The sequence below is a fragment of the Ceratotherium simum genome, chromosome 4 (genome assembly GCF_057802395.1).
Source record: "Ceratotherium simum simum isolate JZ-2026a chromosome 4, ASM5780239v1, whole genome shotgun sequence".
Taxonomy (NCBI): Eukaryota; Metazoa; Chordata; class Mammalia; order Perissodactyla; family Rhinocerotidae; genus Ceratotherium; species Ceratotherium simum.
Genome location: NC_141903.1, coordinates 57,906,466 through 57,929,121, shown reverse-complemented (window position 1 = coordinate 57,929,121; position 22,656 = coordinate 57,906,466). Strand labels below are relative to the sequence as shown.

The following is a 22,656-nucleotide window of genomic DNA, read 5'->3' as shown; positions in this document are numbered from 1 at the left end:
TTTTAAGGTGATAGGCCATTATGAATCCTTGATTATGCTCTGTTCCTGGTCAGCTGGAGTACCTCTTCATGTACCTTAGCGTATAAATACTACATATTCTGATCACTCACATGTCTGAGAACATATTTGTGCCTTAGTTCATGAAAAACGACTTAATTAAATTGATTTGAAATTGGGCCACAATCTTCTCATCATTGTTTGCATGTTTCTTCCTTGACTTCTTATATTTTATAATATGGTGAAAATGTCCGGAGCCAGCCTGGTTTGGGTTCTTTGTGGGAAGCCACTTTGTTTTCCATCTTTATCTCATTCATTTGACTTTTTGCCTCAACTGGTTATTTATAACGATCTCCTTTTATTTCATAGCAGACCTGTCTCTTGATCTTATGGAAGATGTCAAACAGTCCCTGGAAGTTTTCTTCTTATTCTTACTCTAAATTATTTTCAGAAATATTATTTATTTTCTGAATCTTTACCTTATTTGACAGTATTTTTCATAGGTCACATATAATGTTTTTCTCTCTCTCATCCTCAAACAATATAAGATCAAAATTTTCAGTAAACATAGAAGACTGATCTTGGTCTTGCCTTTTGTCCACATGTGAGATGGCAAGTTTTCCTACTCAGATAAGGAAATTGGGCTGAGGGGCAGATAAGTTGTGTCTACTTAAATTCTAAGATTGTGTCAGAATTTCATGTAGTATATTCTGTTCTGCTCAGGTACAATTTTTCTTATCTCTATTATAGTGAACTAATGCGTTATATCAAACAAAAAATTTCCAGAAGAATTAGCATATTTCTTTATTCATAGATTCTTCAGTCAATAAGATATTGTTTGGAGGAGCATGGATCCAAAAATGCACTGTGATGCTTACTTCACGGTTGGCGGGGATCTGCAGTCTCAGTTGTGTGTGTGTTGAGGGGATGGTGGAGGAGGGGAGTGAGGAAGAGTGGCGAAGGACAGCATTCTGCTTACCCTGAAGGGTGCTATCTAGGCATTGGAGCAGGATGGCTGTCAACCTAGTGCGTAGTGGGCCTCCCTGGAACTGACTAAGGAGCAAGCGCTGGTCAAGTACATCGACCTCTTCCCCTCTTTTTTAAGAGAGTCTTTATATCATGGAGCAAGTTTAGGATATTTCATGAGCTAAAGCCTGGAGATGATTTTCTCAGTTTGTCTAGATTTGCACTCAGTAAATTAAGCATATTTACGGCCCCCAGGGGGGCCATGGAAAACTGCTTTAAGTTTCACAAGTAATTTCTCTGTGAACAGGAATATTCTTTTGAAAGCTTTATTTTCTCATCTTCTCCCACCTAAGAACAAAGGAGGACACCCAGGACATCATTTCAAAGTCACTCCTCTTCGCCCCTCCCTGCCCCGAGGAAATTGGGTGCTGTCTTTCATCAACACATGATTAACCTAACTACCATTCCAAACAAAATAGCACAGTTACTCTCCCAAGCATGTTTATAAAATATGCAAAACCAACTTGTTCTTTGCTTCATTATTACATCTATTATTTAGTTTCATTATAAAACATTTGAGGGTGAGAAAGGATAATTAATGCAATTAAGTTTCTATGGTTTAAAAATTCCCTAATTTTAGTAAATGTTTTAATGGAACTCTAGCACAAAAATGAAGATGAAATTCATTGCCTTCATTATAACATTGCCAAATAGAACAAAATAATTACCCTGAAGCTCAAAATATTCTATAAATGAACAATGATTATTTAATAGAAAGCCACTAAACTGTATGTATAGATTACCAATGTGTATACATTTTTCTTTTTCTATGTCTCTGGGTGAGGAGATTTAGGGAAATGGGGAGGAGTGAGGCTTCTCCTTTTTAAAGGGCTGGCATCTGTATCATCACATTGTGGCTTGCCTGAACGTCACTGAGTATGCATCTCAATAGTCTTTCCTTCCTTTTTATTTACTTTCAGATTAAAATTCAATCAACATTTCTTGGAAAAGTATTAAGTATCAGACCCTCTACTAATATTTTTATTCATTTCCTAATGCTCACCACAACTGACGAGGAAACTACAAACTGGTTGAGTGACATGCTCAAGATTACCCACCTGGTCAGAGGAGAAAACTAGCCAGAGTGAAGGTACATCACGCTGGTGTTAGGGGTGTGAAATGAGAAGTGGAGTCATTCAAAGGCTGTCTAATTTAAACTGTTCTGATTCCATTTTATCCTCCTTAGGGGAGGGGTATGTGAGTGTGTGTATGTATGTAAACACCCATAACTGAATGGATCATATATATTTTTCTCCTCCTTAGGGTGTGAAAGTTCACTATGATTATTAAATTGGATATCATTTACCATATGTACTCTTTAGGTCACCTAGAATAGTTCTTTATCTTTCCAAAGCTGGTGATATTATCAGATAATTGCTGATTTTCCCTTCAATATTTAAACCAAGAGTAGCTAAGTGTGTCTTTGGTGTGCTTATGAGGGATAGGGAAACAAGTTTCGCCTCCATTTTTTTTCCTAAAATCCATTGAGATTATTTAACATTGTTCTTTTTCTTTAGACCTGAGACCAGAATTGAATTAATCACCGCCTTAGGTTCAAATCACATGCTCATTGTTGGTCCATATCTAACTATCTAAAAATAATAAGCATTTGTGAACCCAGAACCTAGCAAAAGTTAAGACCTTGGAAATAGTGACTGGCATCTAACCATATGCCCTCCATCCCTTTGTCTCTCTTAATCCAGGCTAATTATTATCCTGAAGCATGTGTTTATCATTAACCTGTCTTTTCTGTATGTGAAATACGTATCTATTGCTTTCATGGGTATTACATATACATATTTACATGCACATGTACACACATACTTACTTTGTTGTTTATGAAAAAAATGTCATGCTATGTGTAATCTTTTGGAGATTAATTTTTGTAATATTACATTGCCAAGATTTATCTGTATTTTGCATGTCACTATAGTTTGCTCATTTTAACTTTTGTGAAATGTACTGTATCATAGTCATCAACTCTCCGATGGAAGATCACTATTCACAATAGGTTCTTCCTATAGTGTACAGTGCTGCTAAAAATATTCTTGAATGGGAGTTTTGTTGTACATGTGCTTGTGTTTCTCTTAGGGATGTATTCATAAGATTGGAATTTCTGAGTCATAGGCGTTATATGGTTGTTCAGCTATAGAAGACAATGTCAAACTGATTTCCAATATGACTGCAGTGCTTCCCATTTACATTTTAAATTCTTTTTTGGTGCTTTGGATATATACAAACATTGATGCATCCTTTGATAAATATCCAACCAGTGAATATTGATTGAGCATCAACAGGTAGGCAGTGGGCTGGGCTTCACCCTAGAGGCAAACCAATAAACCATTATCACAAACCTGCCTCTCAGAAACTTCACCGTCTGGTAGAGTCAAACCTTCATTTCATGATGCAGGTTGAAAAAATTCACACATGTACGTACACACACACAGACACACAAAAATAACAGTGGTTCTGCTCTCCATGTGTGAGAAAGAACCTGGATAAGACATATAAGCTTCTAGAACTTCTGCAAATTGAGGGAGTTGGGCTAGATTAGTACCTTTCAAACTGTCCTGTGGCAACCTTGCTCTGTGTATCTATGGAAGTGTGGATGTTGGAGATTATTTGGTAGCTGAAGGTGGAGGTAAAAGAGAGGATGAAGAGGCAAGGCTGGGACTCCAGGAGATCCACTAACATTGCTAACAAAGCAGCTTCACTTTTATCTCTAAGTACTTTATATTTCATGTGATAAAGTTCTTCTGTTGATATACCCAGTCAAAAGTGTGAAATATGCTGGAATGGGTGATCTCTTAAGTCCCTTTCTGCCCTAATATCCTGTGAGTATGCGTTGTATCATTTAGGGTAATTAGTGCTAGCTGCCTCAACTGATAAAGCCCCAAAGCTGATGGGCTTAGCCAGCACCGGTTTATTTTTAACTCACACATCCCCTTCTGTGGGTGGGCAGAGGCTCTCCTCCATCAGGTCACTCAGGGACACATCTCTCAATCTCGTGATGCTGTGCTCTCACCTTGTGGCCTCTTAGGTGGCAGCATAGGAAGAGAAGACTGGAGGAAGCACACCTGCCTTTAATTGACTCAGCTCAGAAGTGATACTTGAGCTCACAGTCCATTGGCCAAACCAAGTCACAGGGCCCCAACTTCACCACAGAGGAGGCTGGGACACATGGGGGAACACATTGAGAATTTGTTACACAGTAACTAGCGCATGTACCAAGTGCAAGAAGCATAATTTATATGCAAAAGGGCAGAGTGATCAGAGTAAAGGCAAGCTACAGTTAAATAGCAGAGATTTCCTCAGAAAGATACTTTGTCATCCTCATATAAGTTATTCTTTTCAAAAGATTTCCAGTGTGGTCTTTTGTTTTGTTTTCTGGAAATATACAACATTCCCATGAGTACCCATAATTTTCTTGCTTTTAGGGTTGAAACATAAAATATAAAAGTTGGGTTATTGGTCTGTTTTGTAATAAAATTCAATTTTTAAATAATTCCTCAGGTTCTACCATGAGGAGTAGGTGTAGCAGTTTATGTTAATTTAGAATGTAATTCCACTAACCCATGTCTTATCAGCCGGAAGGGTCTGTTTCCTTTTATACAGATCAAATTCAAGGGTCCCTTTCTTATGCAGTATGCGCCTGCTTTTTTTCTGTGTTGTGCTGAGATAAAGGAGAACACAGAGTACGAACAATTTTTCTGACCATCTTTGATGTGACTTAATTGTATTTTTGAGCTTGATGATACCATCTTTATCATCTAGTTCTGCATCTCATCTCGTAGTGGTACAGCGTGCTCGCTATGGTTCACTTTCTGAAACAACAGATTTAATTTTGAGTTGTTGATGATCGGGAGAGGTTCAAAGATTGCATCAGAAGCGATTAACTCCTTCTGGGAAGGGGCCACTGCTGAGTTAGGGTGCTCTTTGGGGGGTGATTCTGGTGACGCAAAGCGACAGGAAGAGCATAGTGGAAAGAAGCCCATGCCTGGTGTGGGGGTGTAGCTGAAAGGAGAATTGGGAAAACAAAACAGTTCAGCTAAAGATAAAATGATAAACCTAGTGATGTAGGGAATGACTGATACTAAGGGACACATTTCAGCTGCCTGATAAAAAAGCCACTGAAGACTCTAAGAGGGAAGAGAGGAAAAGTAACTGGAAAGATGAATAAAGGCCAGAGAGGAGATGCTTATAGAAATATTTAAAGAATTATGTTTAGGAGCTTAAAAAATCACTTCTGCAAAGGAAATGACAATTTTATTTCCTGACCCTGTTTTCAGAAGGAGCCTAACTGGGGCAAACAGATTTGGGGACAAAAAAATGGGATAGGACCATTTTATTCTTCCTGTCTCTCTCAGTTGAAGGAGCACTTGAGAAAGGAGCAAATAAAGCTTCTTAATTATGTTCAACAATTTGGGTCATTGGGTTGTTTGTCCTGCAGCTTCCATTGGCTCCTCAAATCTGAGTATGAAAGGTGACTTTTGCAGTGTGAGTAAATGAAGTAACTCTCCAGTGGTTTTCTGGTGGGACTTTGTTCTTCCCTCCCATTTATCTTAACAATTTTCTTGAGGAAACCTTCTGAGATCTTCACTTAATTTCACAGGTGTTAAAGCCTTTAAAACATCAGCTGGAAACACCAAACAATAACCATAGGAGATATTAGAAAGGCAATTAAAAATCTAAAATTTTGAAGATTAGACTAAGATGATTTTATAGTTCTAACTACACATTTTTTCAAAAATGTAATTTCCATATTATTTAAATAATGCAAGGAATAGAAAAAAATAAGAAGATTGCTCATTCATTTTAAGAAACCAGCATAACTTTAACACCAAAACCTTATAGAGATAGTACCCCCTAAGAAAACTAAAGATCATTTCTGCTTAGGAATAGTGACATGAAGATTCAAATAAAACATTAGCTTATTCATTCCAGCCGTGTATTAAAAGAATAATAATCTGTAAGTGAAACTTACTTCAGAAATGCAAGCATAGTTCAACCTTAGTAAATCAAATACAAATGTATTATTTCAAAAATGTTAAAATTACAATTAATTATATCATGATGCCACTGATATTATATTTATATATTGTATATAAATATTATAGGCACTGATAAAATTCATTAGTCATTCCTCATAAATTATAAAATAAAAATAGAAGGAAATTACTTAGACATGATAAAATTATTTCTATAAATACATATTATATTAAAAAGAAAACTAAAACCTTTTTCAATACAATCAGAATAATAGAGAGATATCTACTCATCACAACTATTATTCAGTAGTATTTGACAATTATACCTAATGTAATCAGGTAAAAAATATTTTTAACAATCCTTGAAAAATCAACATAAATATTTGAAAAGAGTTTTAAAAAATCATTTACTGATAATATAATTATACCTAAAATCTTAAGAGGTTTTATTAAGAACTCTTAGGCTGAATAAGGGAATTTGTAAAATGGCTGAATAAAAAATATATGTATTATATTTTATGTAAATATAAATACACATATATTTTATGTAACTATTATATTGTATTATATTTTATGTAAATATAGATAGACATATTTTATGTAAATATTGTGTTATATTTTATGTAAATATAAATACACATACTTTATATATATGTATATTATATAATATATATATATACACACAAACATATAAATAGCTCTTGTGCAAACTAGCAATGTCTAGTTAGTAAAGATTATTTGGTGGGGGCAAATTTGTATATGTGTCTATATGTATCCTGATCAAAAGAAAAACAGAAACATAAATACCTAGAAAGAGAAGATACTTGATTATATAATAAGAATATGAAATATTGTAAAACTACTTAATAAGACCCAAACAAATAGTAAATGTCTGGATAAAAAGATCTAATGTCACAAAAATAGCAATCATTCCAAACATATTACATAAATTAATGAAATTCCACTCAGCATTTCAACGAATGTCTTTTACAATAGGTAAAAATTGTTTTAAATAATTCGTATAGTAGGATAAATGTTTAGAGTAACTAAAACATCTTAAATAAAAATAGCAAAGATGGTCATGCCCTAACAAAAATTAAAATGTATTCAGAGCTACTATAATCAAAACATCATTCTGTTTTCATAGGATCTAAATCCAGTGGACTGGTAAAACCTAAAATATTCCAAAATAGATTCAAATATGTATGAGGGGTTACTATATAATGGGGTAAACTTTTAATTCAATGGGTAAAGGATGATTTATTTAATAAAGATTCCTGTCACATGGAAGAGAAAAAGTTAAGGCCCTTGTCTTCCACAATGTACAAAAATGTAGTCTATGTTGAATATTCAAACGTAAAAATAAGAATATTAGAAAAAACTTTACCACAATATTTATATAATTTGGGAGTGTAGGAGACCATCAAAATTAGACATGATTCACAGAAGACTTCAAGGTATATTTCTTGCACTATCAATATATATTTTTTTTTTGCTGAGGAAGTTTCTCCCTGAGCTAACATCTGTTGCCAGTCTGCCTCTATTTTGAATGTGAGCCGCTGTCACAGCGTGGCCACTGACAAATGAGTGGTGTAGGTCGGCGCCTAGGACCAAACTAGGGCCACCGAAGCAGAGCACGCCGAACTTAACCACTAGGCCACCAGGGCTGGACCTATTGACATTTTTTAACCATGTATATAGCTATCTAAAACCATGAAGTGTCTGAGTATTGACCTACTTGCAAGCTAACACATTAGCTTGCCACCATGTCATGGATGCTAGCAGAAGATATGCCTCCTGGTTCAGAGAGAAAAGATTTTATTTCTCACAGCAATAGCAGTAGCCAGAGTATCAGCATTCTCTTGTGCCTGTTTTCAGAGCCCCAGTTCCCACATAGTGAAGTGGAAAGTGTCAGGTGACACGCGTAGACACAGTGGGTTACAGGAGAGCTACCTGAGCTTAGAGAACCCAAATTTTTTATAATGGACAATAAGCATGCCTAACCTTTACTCCAAAGGGAGGTACTGTCTCTGTCTGCCGTGGCTGTTCTCTGTACAAACATCCTTGTAAAGATAGTGTAGGACACAGTCAGGGCCTCTGCTCAGTAGACAGAAAGTCAAGAGACCCATGGAGAGTTGTCTCTCAACAATCGCATATACAGTCAATAGTAAAGTAATAAACTTCATAAAAATATTTGTAATACGTATAATAGACACTGAGTTTGTGTGTTGTGTGTGTGTGTGTGTGTATATATGTACATGTTTAATATGTATATTTTTGCCCCAGAAATTCCATTTTGGTAATCTATCTGACAGATAGAAATCCAGTTCTCCATAAATTTTTGTTTACAAGGATATTTACATAAACATTGTTTGTAGTGACACAACTTGAGATGCAACCTGAATGTCCATCAAAAGAAGAATGGTTGCATTAATTCAAATATTTCTCTATTCAGTCCTTAGAAAATCCAGTGTTAGATCTATTTCTGTTGAACTGGAGGAAATTCTATGTTGTAATAGTAAGTAGAAAAAAGGGACTTCAGAATAAATGTTAACAAGAGAAGGAGACAGAGACTGGGGAGGGGAAGAAGATGGGAAAAGAAGGAAGGACATCTATCTATCTATATTTGTATATATCTTTGTGAACATGGAGAAAGAGGTAGAAAAATATATTACATTGGATTCCTTAGGAGGAGTACAAAGTAGGGAGGATAGATTATGAATGTTTTAAAAATGCTATTCATCTTTGTGTTATTTCTCTTATTACAAATTATTTAATTTTAAAAAAAGGAAAAAAAATCAAATTAACCATTACTTTGGCAGTAAATGAGTCTCAACATGCCTTGTTCAGGACTCATTCATTCATTTGTTCATTAAACAAATATTATTGAGTATACTCTGTGTCCAGTACTGCCTAGGCACTGAGGAATACAGCAGTAAACAAAACAAATTCTCTCCCCTCATGGAACTTTTATTCTAGTAGGGATGTCATAAAACGCATAAAATAAATGTACAATGTGTATTCATACAAAATTCTTGGTACATAGTATATATTCCATAATCAAAAGAAATAAAAGCACCCTAAGGCTAACCTGTTTGGATTGCAGCTTGGAAGAAAGGTGTTGTAAATTTTTACAGTTAAATGGAAAGGAAAAGATGAACAAAAACCTACAGTGACGTTTGTTCTCAATGCAACCATTAACAACAGCCCACACATATGCCTACTTACATTACAGACAATTAAAGCAGGTTTTACTTTGGGCAAGAGTAAATGAGGTAAGCAAGCTTCCATCCAGAGAGTTTTATTGGTATAAAAACTCTTAATCCCCTCTCTTCAACCACTGCAGATTACAAGTACTGGATCCCAGAAGGAAGGATTCAGTGAAGGCAACTGCAAGATGAGTATGGTTAATGTTCAACCTCAGTGGAACCTGGCAAACCTATACAGGAGCACATGAGAATGCTCCTGAGTGAAGGTGGTCCTTCAACGGCAGCTTTTAAAAGAGCTTCATTCACATTTAGTTAGGGTTGTCCCCAAATTCCAGAATTTTCTGAAAATGTAAGGGGAAGTTAAAGTGACTGTACCATTTTCCTGTTGGAGCAGGTAGTAAACATACTCCAGACAGCAGCATCAGTAAAATTTTTGGACCTAATATCTAGAAAGATTTTTTGCTTGTTTCTTTAAAGAAAGAGAGAAAGAAAAGTAAGTGTGTGGACTTTTCCAGACACTGGTCCAGACGTGTTTCCTTGCTGAAGTTTGGGAGGAGGGCAACAGCTTCCTAGTTTTGTATTTATGTCTTTGATTAACTGTGCTATCTGAAGCTTGCTCATTGAGTCTAATATCTCAGGTTATGGATCTCTAAAGTCATAAATTCAAATTCATTTCTTGGTGGGTTTGCTTATCATTTAAAATAGGGCTTTCATTTTGAAGCTTCTAGAACTGCTAGATTATTCTGTAACTCCATGATAACTATGCAGGTGAAACCCTTAAATAAAATAAAGCAAATAATGTTAATGGCTGTCAAATTACTCAGCATAGAAGCCAAGAAATAATGGGTTTACAATGCATTAGCTGTTTAAAAAGAATTGTCAATTAAAGTTCTTAGCCACTTGCAAACAAATTCATCAGACAAAAGCAGGTACTGATAAATATTTAAATCCTTAAAATAATAAAGGAAGATTAAGGTGTCAAAGTTGATGAAAATAAATATCTCATGGTAAAAGCAGGATAATTTTTTTCCTTAATCAAAAACTCTGGTCCTGCTGTCACTGTAGTTGCATTTTGTATGCAGGTGAGGGAAGTCGAGAAGAATTTGGGTGTCTGGTCAGATTTAAATGGCCTGAATGTTAGCGGGATTATTGATGGACGTGAGAGCTCTCTAGGCACGTAATAAAACACCTTGTATTTGTGTAGCATGTTATACTTCAGCAAGTATGTTCACATATATTATTTCACTTAATCTTCTCAAGACTGTTGTTACTAACAAGAAGTTCAAAGAAGGAAGATGAATTGCTCAAGTTTACATGGAAACTATATCAAAAGTAAATTTTCTAATTTCCCACACAGCATGCTTTCAGCCACAGGATAGCTGTCTTTGTGTTTAAAGCAGCTCTAATGAGCTGCTTGCCTGTTTGCTCTAGAACAATTTATCTGACTGTAAAATAACATTATAAGCAATTTTCTTGACAAATTCCAATATTTCTCAAAAAACAAGGAAAAAAAAAACCTATAGAGTTTCTTGAGATGATCTAGTTCAAGCTCTTTGCTTTACAGATGAGGAAAGCAAGGTCCAGGATGGCTAAACAACTCTGCCAAGGTCATTTAGCAAGTTGGGGAAGAGTTGGGAATGAAGCCACACACCTTACACACTAAGCCAGTGGGTGTTCTTTCTGCTCTCCTGGGCTGCTTGCAGTGCTCCTCACCCCACCTGCTCATGCCACCTCCACTAAAACTCACAGGGAATTCGCTCTGAAGATCAATTAAGTTGGTGTGGCCTCAAATCCCTCAGGGATATTAAGACAAACAAACAGATTTCCTAGGATAGGAATTATTTCTTGTAGCATCCGAGTGGTCTTGAGGCTTCAGTATAGCATTGTGACTTTGATTTCTGGTTTCTACTGATCTGTTGATTGAGTTGTCCCTAGTTTTAATTCCTGCCTTCAGGAAGATGAAACTCTCTATAGTTCTATCTATAAAGCTCTCCATATACTTCTTTAAGAAGCAGCTGTATACTATATACTTCAAGAAGTAGCTCTCTCTATACAATTGCCTTGGTGAGTACTCAAGTACTTCTTTGAGATACAAATGTATCTAGTACTAATGAGGCCAAGAAATACTGTCGTTTTGTTTATTTATACTCATAAAAAACACACAATAAATGTAATTTGAGGTGATTATGTATCCTATTTGGTAAAATTATTTATGATTGCTTTAGGCAGCAAGAGCAGTCTAAACTTTTAGGTAGTGATAAATTGTGTTTTTGAAATTTTAGAAAAGAAATGTAATGTCAAGGTCATTTTTTATGTCTATGAATTTCTACCTATTATAATGATGTATTTTGGCCTCTGAACTGGATTGTTTATAGAGAAGGATAAATCATTGAGAACCCAGAAAGGCTGTACAATGATCAATAATTATGCCAAGTTAAATCAACATTATCATCATATAAAACTAAAAAATCTAATATTTTGTATCATACTACTGAGTCTTATCGTGCATTATTTTAAGGCTGATTAAATGGGAGAGCATTTTAATAGTCATAATCCTAAGGAAATTTCCAGAGCCCGCTGGTTTTTAACTTTCAAATGAATAACACAATGTTACTTTCACTCCATTTATAAGCCTTAATAATAATGCCTTTATCATCTAACATAATTTAATAGTAGTTTCTCAAATCCAAATTGATGAATTATTGGAATGATTTAATTGATAAAGAAGAAGAAAACATCACTTTCGTTGGAATATACTTTTTCTGATTTGCCTTATCATTCCAAGGACAAAAATTAAATAAAACATATGTTACCTGGAAATGGAAGGATTATGTCACTGGCTAATGGGTGGGATCAAAGAGTGATGTGGACTAAACAAATGAGGAAGTGTCTGTGCTGACCCTGTCTGTAAGGGACAGTTTCCTACATTTGCTTGTGTCCTCTTGTTATCACGTGTGGGATGAGTCTCTGTCGCTGTCTGCCCATAAACATTCCCAAAAGTCCATTTAGATTAAAAAGTATCAACAAGGAGCTATACAATTTGATTATTTCAATTTTGAACTCTGGCTCTATTATTGGCAAGCACCAAAAAGCTAGCAAAAGACTGAAAATGTGGCTCGAAGAGTCCTCTTGAATAACTTCTGAAGACATTTTTAATGAAAGGACCAAGATTGAGGATAGGTTGAGGATCTACTTTCAAGTTATCTATCGAATAGTTAGATCAACTGCAAAAAATAGTTAAATCGCCTAATCTTTTTTAGTAGCCTGAACTTGCTAAGAACATGCCCACACACCATAATGGAATTTGGCAGACTATCTTGAGTCCTTACATAAGTGTAGACATAGTTCTTCTCCACTCTAGTCCGGCAAGGGCGTCTGGAGTGATGCCTACAGCTGTGGGGCGTGTACTGTATAGGGGAGAGAGTGACATGGTAGGAGTAGGTGTAGAACGTCTCAGCTCATGTGAGCTGTATTCACTCCAGTTTTTCTAAGGGACTGGTCACATAAGCCTGATCAAAATACAATGACTTGAGTTTGTAAAAGAGGGACAAAAAAAAAAGATGAGGACCAGAGTAGTGTTTGTCATATAGATGTCCTCTAGTCTAGGGAAAAGGAGACTGTAAACTAAAACAGCAAACTATATAAATGGTACACACTTTGCACAGTAGTGCAGGACCATAATAATGACTGTGAAAGCTGAAAATGTACATAGTGATCTTAATCATCAATGGGAAAAATTAGGATTATCCTGTGACCTTTAAAATTTTTTGTCAAAATTAAAAACTCTCTTACTGCTGGATATAAACACATAGAGAAATGAAAAAAATAGCAAAACTAATATTTAGTATACTATAATTTAAAACAGAAATACTGAGAGTTAAAGTGTTTTATTTCTTTGTAACAATCTTATTAAGAATAGTTTGAACAGTGCTTGCCTTCTTCTCATCATATACCTTACTATATGGTGTGAGCATCTTTTTCTATGCTTTGGAGAATTGTCACCCTCCTTTCTAAGCATGAATCAGCTTCCAATATTTTATCCTTTGCACTTTTAGTGTCATGAAATACTAATGTGAAGGTTTTTGCTCGTATCACTTCTAGAACATCTTCAGCCTTTTGTACATAAACTTGCCTTTGTCCACAAACTCGAGTTTCTCTGGCTGCATATCAGAGTCTCTTAAATGTTGTCGCTGCCAGCATTCCCAAGATCAGCTATTTCTTCTATAGCCCATTTATTTTCTATTCCAATTTTGCTTCCAGCATTATCACTTTTTGTTTCTTTGCTGCAATTTCTTCTTTGTTGATTGTTTCCCTCTGTCAATTACCATTTTTGTAAAATATCCTGTGGGTTCATCACTAGGGGATAAACAGGCAGCACAACTACATGGTCCGCTGTCTGTGTGTGAACTGAATGACAGACAGGCAGTGACCAGCTAGCAACTGGCTTTGGAAGAAGTCTGAACTGCAGAGCTAGAAGCCAAGTTTGTATTTTGTGCACTTTCTCCTGGTTAATATATTGTGGTGATTGAAATTTCCACTGTGTTGTTGAGGAGGCTGGTGTTATTTAACTAAACCACGGTAACTGAAATTCATGCATATCTGAACCATGCAAAGTAAAGATGACTTGCATTATGCTATGTTTATAAAACATATTGGGATTTATAATGACCCGAAGCAGCAAAGAATAACACTGATGGCCAGGAGCACACTGGGAAACAATGGAGCCCCTTGGAGAAATGACTGCTTGAATAGCAGCCAGCCCAGCCCCTATCTGCCCTGCAGAAGAAGCTGGGAGAGGGCATCAGTTTGGGTGGATGTCAGCTGGTGGTTGTCCCAGCATAGCATCACCAAAGGAAGTCATGGTGTGAAGAAAATTGCAGACCCCAAGCATTACCTGAGAGGGTGGCGTTTAAAAGCACAGGTGAAGTGATCCCTGGAAACATCCTAAAACAATAAGTGTATGGAGGTCCCTTGTGCAGGTGGATCTAAAAGAAAGATCCTGCAATGGCAGCTGGGGATAGGGCCAGAGAAAACTAGTTTCCTGTATTATGACCCAATTCTCCACCTCTGCTGGTGTGCCCCGAAAAATACGATTCCTGATTTCTTGCTTTGGGAGTACTTAAAGCCAAAGATAAAGTCTAGTCTTAAAAGAATGTGCCTGAGGCACCTTGGAGGGTGTCTTTGGAGAGCCTCTAAGGGTCTTTTTACTCCTTATGGGATTTTTTGACTATAAAAGAGGAATTTTAATGACCTGTTGAGGTATCAAGTACAATCTAGGCCATAAATAAAGAGAGGATCCTAGAAAAAGTAGCAAGGATGTGTTGGGAACCTTCTGGAAAAGTATTTTGAGGAACCACCTCTCAGCTGCCTCTCGAGAGCCATATTTCTATTAATTATCCTCACAGAGGGATTAAGATTATGTAAACACGAGGAAGCATCTTTGAACCTTCACTCAATAATTTTAAGTCGACCGTCTGTGTTATTCATAAATATTGACAGTTTTGTGTAAAATCTTATAGGCCCTATATGCAGCAATTCCTGCAGTGCCTGTTACTGTGGACACTCACTATTATGGCCATTTAGCCTTATGAATTGGGCCATGAAGAGTGCATAGAATGTTCACCATTATCTAAGGGGTGGGGGAAGGAAGTAGGTACTTTTCTTTGTCTATGATTCATCTCTTACCACTTAACCACCTACAAGAGAGCTTGCACAGCTCTAGTGGTCTTTCAGTGGTTCCAAACTTCATTTCCTAAGCCTTTTGAATCAGTGCAAGATGGATTTCTTCCCCTCGACCAAGAACAGGCACTACCTAGGCTGAATTGCTTGGGTAGGCCTAAGGAAACTTGCTGGGCTCTGTCCCTTCCTTCTGAGGCAGCAGGGGCTGGAAGAGCCTGGGAGAGGTCGGTAGAACTGGCCAGCTGCGTTTCCTGGGGTGCTGATGGAAGACTAAGCAGGAGACTACTGTGTAAGGATAAATATGCCAGGGTTCAAAAGAGAAAAGGATGCTGGTGCCAGGAGCTAAAGTGGCCTCGTTCAGTGCTTTTGGGCACGCCATTCCCAGTAAGGTTTGGGAGGGAGAGTCTCATTGCATCATTGCCTTGTGGCAGTAACTCATCTCAGGAGTGGAAAATTCCAGCATGAACATGCACTCTGGCAGATTGTCTGTGGCAACATATTTTAGTACTGCCCCTTCACATTCCTCTCCGTCTAACTTGCAGGCTAAGCTTTGGTTCTGTAGGGGAGGGAAAATTTTCTTCTACTCTCTTAGGTTCTGCAGTTGGGCCTAAGAATTAAACTGATATAAGACAGATTAACAGAATTAAAAACATACAAATTTTATTTAATATTTGTGTACATGAGAGACTTCAGAAAAAAATGAAGACCCAAAGAAGCCATTAGGCCCATAAGCTTATATACCATCTTACACAAAGAGTGATAAATTGTGGGGGTGAAACAAGACTTGGGCTGGGGACAGTAAATTGTGAGACAGTGATTAGGAAATATATGGGGGAAACTAATGGAAGATAAGGGTTACTTGAGTAGGTTTGTTTGTACAAGTCCCTTTCGCCATCTACTCCCAGTCTCTGGTGATAAGAATGTTCTTTCCTTCCTGGCACAGGGGAGGGCACTTTCTCATGGAAAATTTATGACCTGCTTTTAGGGAGAAAGGGGGAGATCAGAGAGCCCTTCCTGCATCTGCTGTTTCTCTAGTGCCTTCAGCTCAGGATAATCAATATGCCAAAGCAGCATATGTTGAGGTGGCGTGTTCTGAACTTCTTCAGCTCCAGACTCCGTAGTGGGGCAGTAATGGTTCATCCCTCCAGTGAAAACGCTATGGAGGGGCTGCCCAAAGGGCCATGCAGTCCGCCCCCCACCCCCATGGTAGTAAAGGGATCAGGTCCAGAGCCTAAAAAAGTGATCTTTTTCTGAGTTAGGTTGATGCTAGGACAGCTATAATCTTACTACTAGCCACACAGTGCTAATTTGCATATTTTAGAAAACGTGGCAAGTGTTTCATAAGCCCAGTTGAATCAGGAGACAATGATCCAGTAGGGAGATGTACCTACAAAATTGGTACAATTATACCTACTTTGTAGGGTGTAGAAATGATAAAATTATGTTTTTTATAAGCCCCTCCAAAAAGATCTGACTTCTAGGCTCCACCCTAGACTTGCGGAATTGGAAGGTCATGGTAAGGGCCCTGAGGATTCTGTTTTTAACAGGTGATGGATGAGATTTTTGTATGTTTGGCAGCATGAGTTGCTTGGCCAGCATTTGGGGACTACTACTAGAATTTTGTAAGGCATCTGGCATCCTACCTAGTATATAAATGGTAGTTATTGATGCTACTATTGCTGCTATTGTTATAATTATTATTCATTTCAGTAAAGAAAAAGATATTCCAACCCTAAGAATTGTCCAAAAATATAATGGGCTGCTTTTTAAGGTGCTGATATCACTATCATGGAAACTGGAATATGGATGGGTCTAGAGCCTGGTGGTTAGAGCATACTCTGGAGCCAGACTGTCTAGGTTTGAATACTTACTTTCCACTTACCAGTTCTCTAACCTTGGGCAAGTGCCGACGATTCAGATTCCTCATCCGTAAGTTAGAGATAATAATGGTACCTATTTCCATAATGTAGTTGTAAGGACGACCGTACCTCAAATTTAAAAATTAAAAAAGCATATGTTTAAAAAATATTTTACCATCTCTGAAATAAGAGTAACAATCAATGCTATGTCATAATATAATTTGTGGAATTTTTTTTTCTTTCTTAGTGGTACACAACATAATGATGCTTCTTAGAATCAACAATAGCTTAGATTTAATGAAATATGGTAAATGATTTAATCCATGGAAATTGCTAACAGCAGTGCCTGGCACATAGCAAGCACTGAAAAAGGTAGCTATTATTGATTTAGTTGGGTTTTCTCAGGGGAGGGATTATGTTTCAGGTTGGTCTCTGGATGTGATAATATTTACTTCTTCCAGGTTTAATTGGAAGCCCTCCTTATGCCTCTCTCAGCACAATTATTTTCAGAATTTAATATTAGTTGTCTTTATGTTTTCCACCTGAGACTCTGGACTTCCCCCTTCCTTCTGCTTTCCATCTTGATTTAGAGCAGAACTCTGGGCTCTTCACCGGTTGGATGACTGCTGTGGAGGCTTCACCATGCTTTCTTCATTAGTTGGATTGGGTCATAGTTGTTTCATTTGAGGCTCTCAGTTCTAGACCTTTTTGTATAATAATACTCTTTGTTTCGTCCAGATGCTTACACGGACAGGAAAGGGAAAAATGAATATTAGGAATTCAAAGTAACTCAGATACATATGATTTCAGCTTGAGAGTGGGTGTTGTCTTCATAATGGTACTAAGAAAACTCATCATCCTCAGTAGAATGCTAACCAAAGGTAGTTCCACCACTAAATAGTACCTATAGTACCTCTTTTAATTTATCTGAGTTAGAACTGGCAAGGCTAATGAGAGATTTAGCTATTTTTGGAATATTAAACTTAATATAAAATGTATACTTGACCACCTTCCAAAAGAATATGCGAAGTGGATGATAGTAAAAGGTAAGGCACTTATGAATGGAATTGCTCAAAGTCTGTCTAAAGGAAGCAGAGGGAATAGATGTTTCTAAGCACTTCTGTGAAAGGGAAGTTAAGCTTTATTTCCTGGCAGCTAAAGCAAAAAATAAGTGTATGTGATTTCATAGTCTTGTTTACCAAATAGAGAATGATATCAATTTATTTACTGAGAAGAAGACATAATATTTGAAATTAAACTCAAGCAGTTATTTATGATGTTGATTTCTGATCATGGAGAGATATACTGTACATTATCTAAAGCAAACATTTCCAAATAATTTTACTGGCTCACTTCCATGATAATGAATATATTATTAACAATTCACATAAGTTGCTCCCATTCACCTGCAAGTCACAGAGAGTACCCTTAAGAGAGTAACAGCATATAGGGACCATTCAATGAGTCATTCAAACTGGAACACTTTGGGAAAGAAAGGAGCACTGTTGATAATTATGCCAGGACAGCAGGTGAAAACCAGGACTGTCATGGTGAAAACAGAAATGTGTGGTCATCCCAGTACCAGGTGTTCCATACCATCCCTTTTGGATCTAAGTTATAGGAAATTTTCAGGGGTAAAGTGTTAGAGAGTCAAGGTTTTTGCATACAATAAAGCATAGGAAAGTACAGATAATCAAAATAGCAGGGCATTATGTAAGTTCTGCTGATGATTCCTAGGTAATGAAGCCTAAACATTTTTTTAAAATCATGAACTCGGAGCACTATGAACCACATTTGTAGAAAACATAAACACGGTATCCTGAAAGTTCTTTGTAGATTTCCCAAAGGAATTTTTCACTGACAGTGTTATAATAGATTCAGATTTACAAAAATCCAGCTATTATTAAATATTAAATTATTATTATTAAAATAGGCATAAGTTAGAGTTAGGCTGAATGAATAAAAACCTAGACAGTTAAGCATTTTTAAAAAAATTTCCTAGCTTCCAAAGTAAAAAGTGAATGGGAGGCATTTTATTTATTTTTTTTTTGGCAAGAGGTATGCAAAGCTGATTTCCTGCAAAAATGTAATGGGTCTGAACATAAAGAGAAGATTTGCTGGTAAGAATAAGTGCTGAAATTTAGTACCCCATGTTACATGTCATAGGAGTAGCTTAGTATCTTGGTGACTCATGAGACATGTAGTGTTCTCCTTGTGTGAGCTTTTCTGATAACTCAAATAGACTTGCCTAGATTCCCTGCTTCCTTATGGTTGTCATTGTGCTGTATAAACAAAGTTAAGGATGTACATTCCTAGTGAGATCCAGATAAGAGTCTAGGAAAATTGGGAGAAATCTTTTAATGACCATGTGAGTCTGTATCTTCATTTTCTATGGTCTTGTGAAGAGACTGGAAATGCCAAGTCTAGTATAAGCATTTTGGGTAAACCTTTGGTAGAAGGAATATTATATCATAAACAAACTACACTGGTGTTTTAACTGATGCCTCTCCCCCAAATCAGCATGGTTCTCTGTTATCCCAGCAGGGTTGGGCTTAGGATCGGGGAACTTGACAGAGCTTCTTCATCATGACTGGAATCTTCTTGGGTTTCAAAGCCCACCCACATAGGGTCTCAGGAGAATTGGAAGTGTCTCTTTTAGTGAGGAGCAGAGAGAAAGCTTTCTTAGTGTTGAGCTCATTTTCAAAGGTTCTCTGAGACCCGAAGTTTAGAAGTGAAAAGCTGCTGTATCTGCTTTGATGTGTCAGAACAAAATTAGAGACATTTCCAGTACGTGGATGGAAATGTCAGCTGATAATATGAAAAGGTAGAGTGCATAGGGCACATCTCAGTTAGTCTGATGAAAATGGCATCCAGGAGATGGCTAGTAATATTGGATCCTATAAATGATGTAATGAAGTCTATGGCCCCTGAAGGGATGCAGGCAAGAGTCTGTGAAATGTGCAAGCAGGACTCAGGGTGAGCTGTGCCATGGTCTATTTTGGGCCACACTTAGAGCAACATTGGGGTGACCGAGTTGCTGCTACTGCCTGAGTCTCGGCCTGGTACTAATTGAAAGAAGCTGAATACTTCTCTCCACTGAGAGAAGTATTCTCTCCACTCTCCACAGAGACCCTTCATTCTGACCCATAGTGCTGAGTAGATTGTGATTCCCTGACCACAAGAAATAAGCAGATTACCTCTGGCTTTAAGGTTTTAAGGACATATCCAGGCCAGATGGTGCCCATGATGCTGAAGTGGTTTGATTGGCAAGCCACGATAGCACCAATATTTTAAAGTAGAGTGATTTCACAAAAAAATATAGATTTCTAAATTCTCTGAATAATTGAAAGCTCCTGTACTATTGGTTACACATTGCATCCTGGTGACAATCAGTTGGTCTCCTTGTAGCACGAACTCCTTGTAGAAGGGGGGCAGGTGCTCTCTGGTTTGCCATAGGCCTTTCTTCAATACTGAATTGTGTTGCTAGTTGCCATTACAGTCTGCCTGTTTCTCCCATTTTATTGCCTGCGTAGCCTTTCTAAACATTTGATTTTGTAACCCTCATCTAGACTAATGGAAAGTCAACATGGCTTAATGGAACGTTCAAAGGCTTACAAAACACAGAACGATCTTGATATAAATCTTTCTATGCTATTTATTAGATGTATAACTTTGAATAAATTACTTACCTTCTCTGAGTCTCAGTTTACATATTTGTAAAATGAGAGTATTAATGCCCACCTTGCAAGGTTGTTTTAAGGATTCAAGAAACATATAGTAAAAAAATTTTTAAAGAAAATTAAAAAAAGGAAAATATGTAGTATAGTGCCTGGCACAAAGCAGTACTAAATAAATGATTGTTATTATTATTGTTGTTGCTGTTATTATTTGGTTTTTTTTATATTGCTGTTTAATAGAACAAATTACTTCATTAAGTCTTTTCTTGGATAACATTCAAAAAACTCTTAAATAAAAATGAAATAACTGTGCCCTAGATAAAAAGATTGTTTATACAATTTTCTCTGTTTCTTATAATACTTTAAAAATAATTTTCTATTACCATTCGTTTCTTTGTACTCTGTGTTGGGTTATCAAACAGATGCAACAAAAATCAAGACAAGAAAAGTATAGTAATAGAATGGAGAGAAACAGACATGAAGGGACCCCCTCAGATGAGATAGAAGATTGAAATGACAGAATTTCTTTCGGGATTTTCTCACAGCTGAGGCAATCAGGGAACTTCATGGGGAGAGAGAACACCTACCATGTTCCAGATACGAGGATAGGTGGCTGGGTATTTGCATGGATATATTCCTCCCTTCTTTTCCTTTACAATAGTTAATATTATTATACGTGATGGACCGCACAATGGAGGGAAAAGGGCAATGAGGCATCTAGTTTTATCCCATTTGAGGATTTCTTTTTTTCTTAGCTAACGGAGAAGAGCAGAACTAAACAATAAAAATTAGTAGTTTATGGAAATAAGCATCCTAAGAAACGCCGCTTAAATTATCAGTCTCTATTTTTATTATAGCTTGATAGCCAGATCAAGCTCATCCCGAAAAAGTTTGGTGTGTTTTCACTGTACTGTGTAGGTGTGTGTGTGATGGAGAGAGGGGTGAGATGGGGAGAGAAAGAGAGATGACGAGATGATGTGGTGACATGTGTGGATGGCCACACAAGAAGAGGGCTAGGACTGAAAAGAGAAGTGAGCGGTCAGGGCTGTCAGTCTTGCTGACATTTCCCCGACCCACTCCACCACTTCCACAAACAGCTGTGCTGTCACATGCATCTCTTTCATGAGCAGAGTCTTTCCCCTGGCTTGTTGAAAACTGTTTTTATCCCAAAGAGCTCTGCTTCTCTTTGGGGAGTAGCATTTCTCGAATAGCCTTTCTATACACCTCGAGTGGTCAATAAATCCTTTCAGTTTTTGCTCATAGAGGAAAGTAGAGGTGTTTTTCCTTTTTATTTTTTTCCTCAGCAAAACCCAATGACTGCCTTCCATTCCATCTGGGATGCTGGGGCAATGGACCTAGATATTTTCCCCAGTGCCTTCAACCCCTAAATAAGGAAGATCTGGAATTAATAATCTTAAGGGAGACAAGGCTGCCTTATGGGAATGTATGTCCGATAGGAGGAGCAGAGCTCCTGGTGAAGTCCACAGTGAGCCTGGCACTAGCTTCCTACCTGGGCAGAGCAGGAGCAAAGGAAAGAAGTGAGACAGGTAAATGAAAGATCTTTTATCTGGATTGCTCACATCAAGCTCACAGAAATTAACCCTGACAATGTGATTTTTCTCGTTTGTTGTAAAGCTTTTGGAAATGATACTTTAAGGGGAGGGGGAGATCTCTTTTATTTTCGTTCTTGTCTCTTCTCATTATAGCTATTCCATCTCTACTCTGTTTGCAATGTGGGCTTTTTACAGGTTATGAATCTTCTATAATTATTTTTCAGAAAAAGTTGAATGGATGTATTAGATTGTTGGATGCTTATTAAATCTTTATCGAGTCCTTATTATGCAATTAATCTGTGGGTCTTGGCACTCTACTTTAAGGACCTTTATTTCATAAACAAATGCATGGGAGTATACTTCATAAACATGGTCATTGAGGAAGACCTACAGATGCTCAGCAAGAGAAACTTGACAACACACATAGTTTCTACTTAATTATAAAGTTTATAGATCTTTTATTCTGAGATTCACTGACAAAAAACATTTTTATCTAATGAAAATACTACTAGGAAAAAAATGAAACCCTGAAAATATATTGCAGTGTTTTGATATAGACTATTTAGAAGAGGCCTCGTCTTATTGAAAGCAATACAAAAAGATAGAAAATATAAATATATACTCAGCATTTCTCTGTGTTCTTTATCTTTTTGAAATAAGCAAATGTA

At 36.9% G+C, this 22,656-nt stretch overlaps 1 long non-coding RNA gene across 4 annotated transcripts in view; it reads right to left on the bottom strand.

The window, feature by feature from the left end:
• Window positions 1-22,656, bottom strand: part of LOC147917303 (uncharacterized) — a 251,280-nt gene that overhangs the window by 85,459 nt on the left and 143,165 nt on the right. The window contains exons 2-3 of one of the 4 annotated variants that reach the window (XR_015551984.1): window positions 16,771-16,887; window positions 4,812-5,659 (exon numbers count right to left, since the gene is read on the bottom strand). The exons of 2 other annotated variants lie outside the window; for them this stretch is intronic. This is a non-coding gene — a long non-coding RNA (uncharacterized LOC147917303). Of the gene's footprint in view, window positions 1-4,811; window positions 5,660-16,770; window positions 16,888-22,656 lie in introns of those variants that run through there. One more of the 4 variants, XR_015551985.1, reaches the window with a different exon arrangement.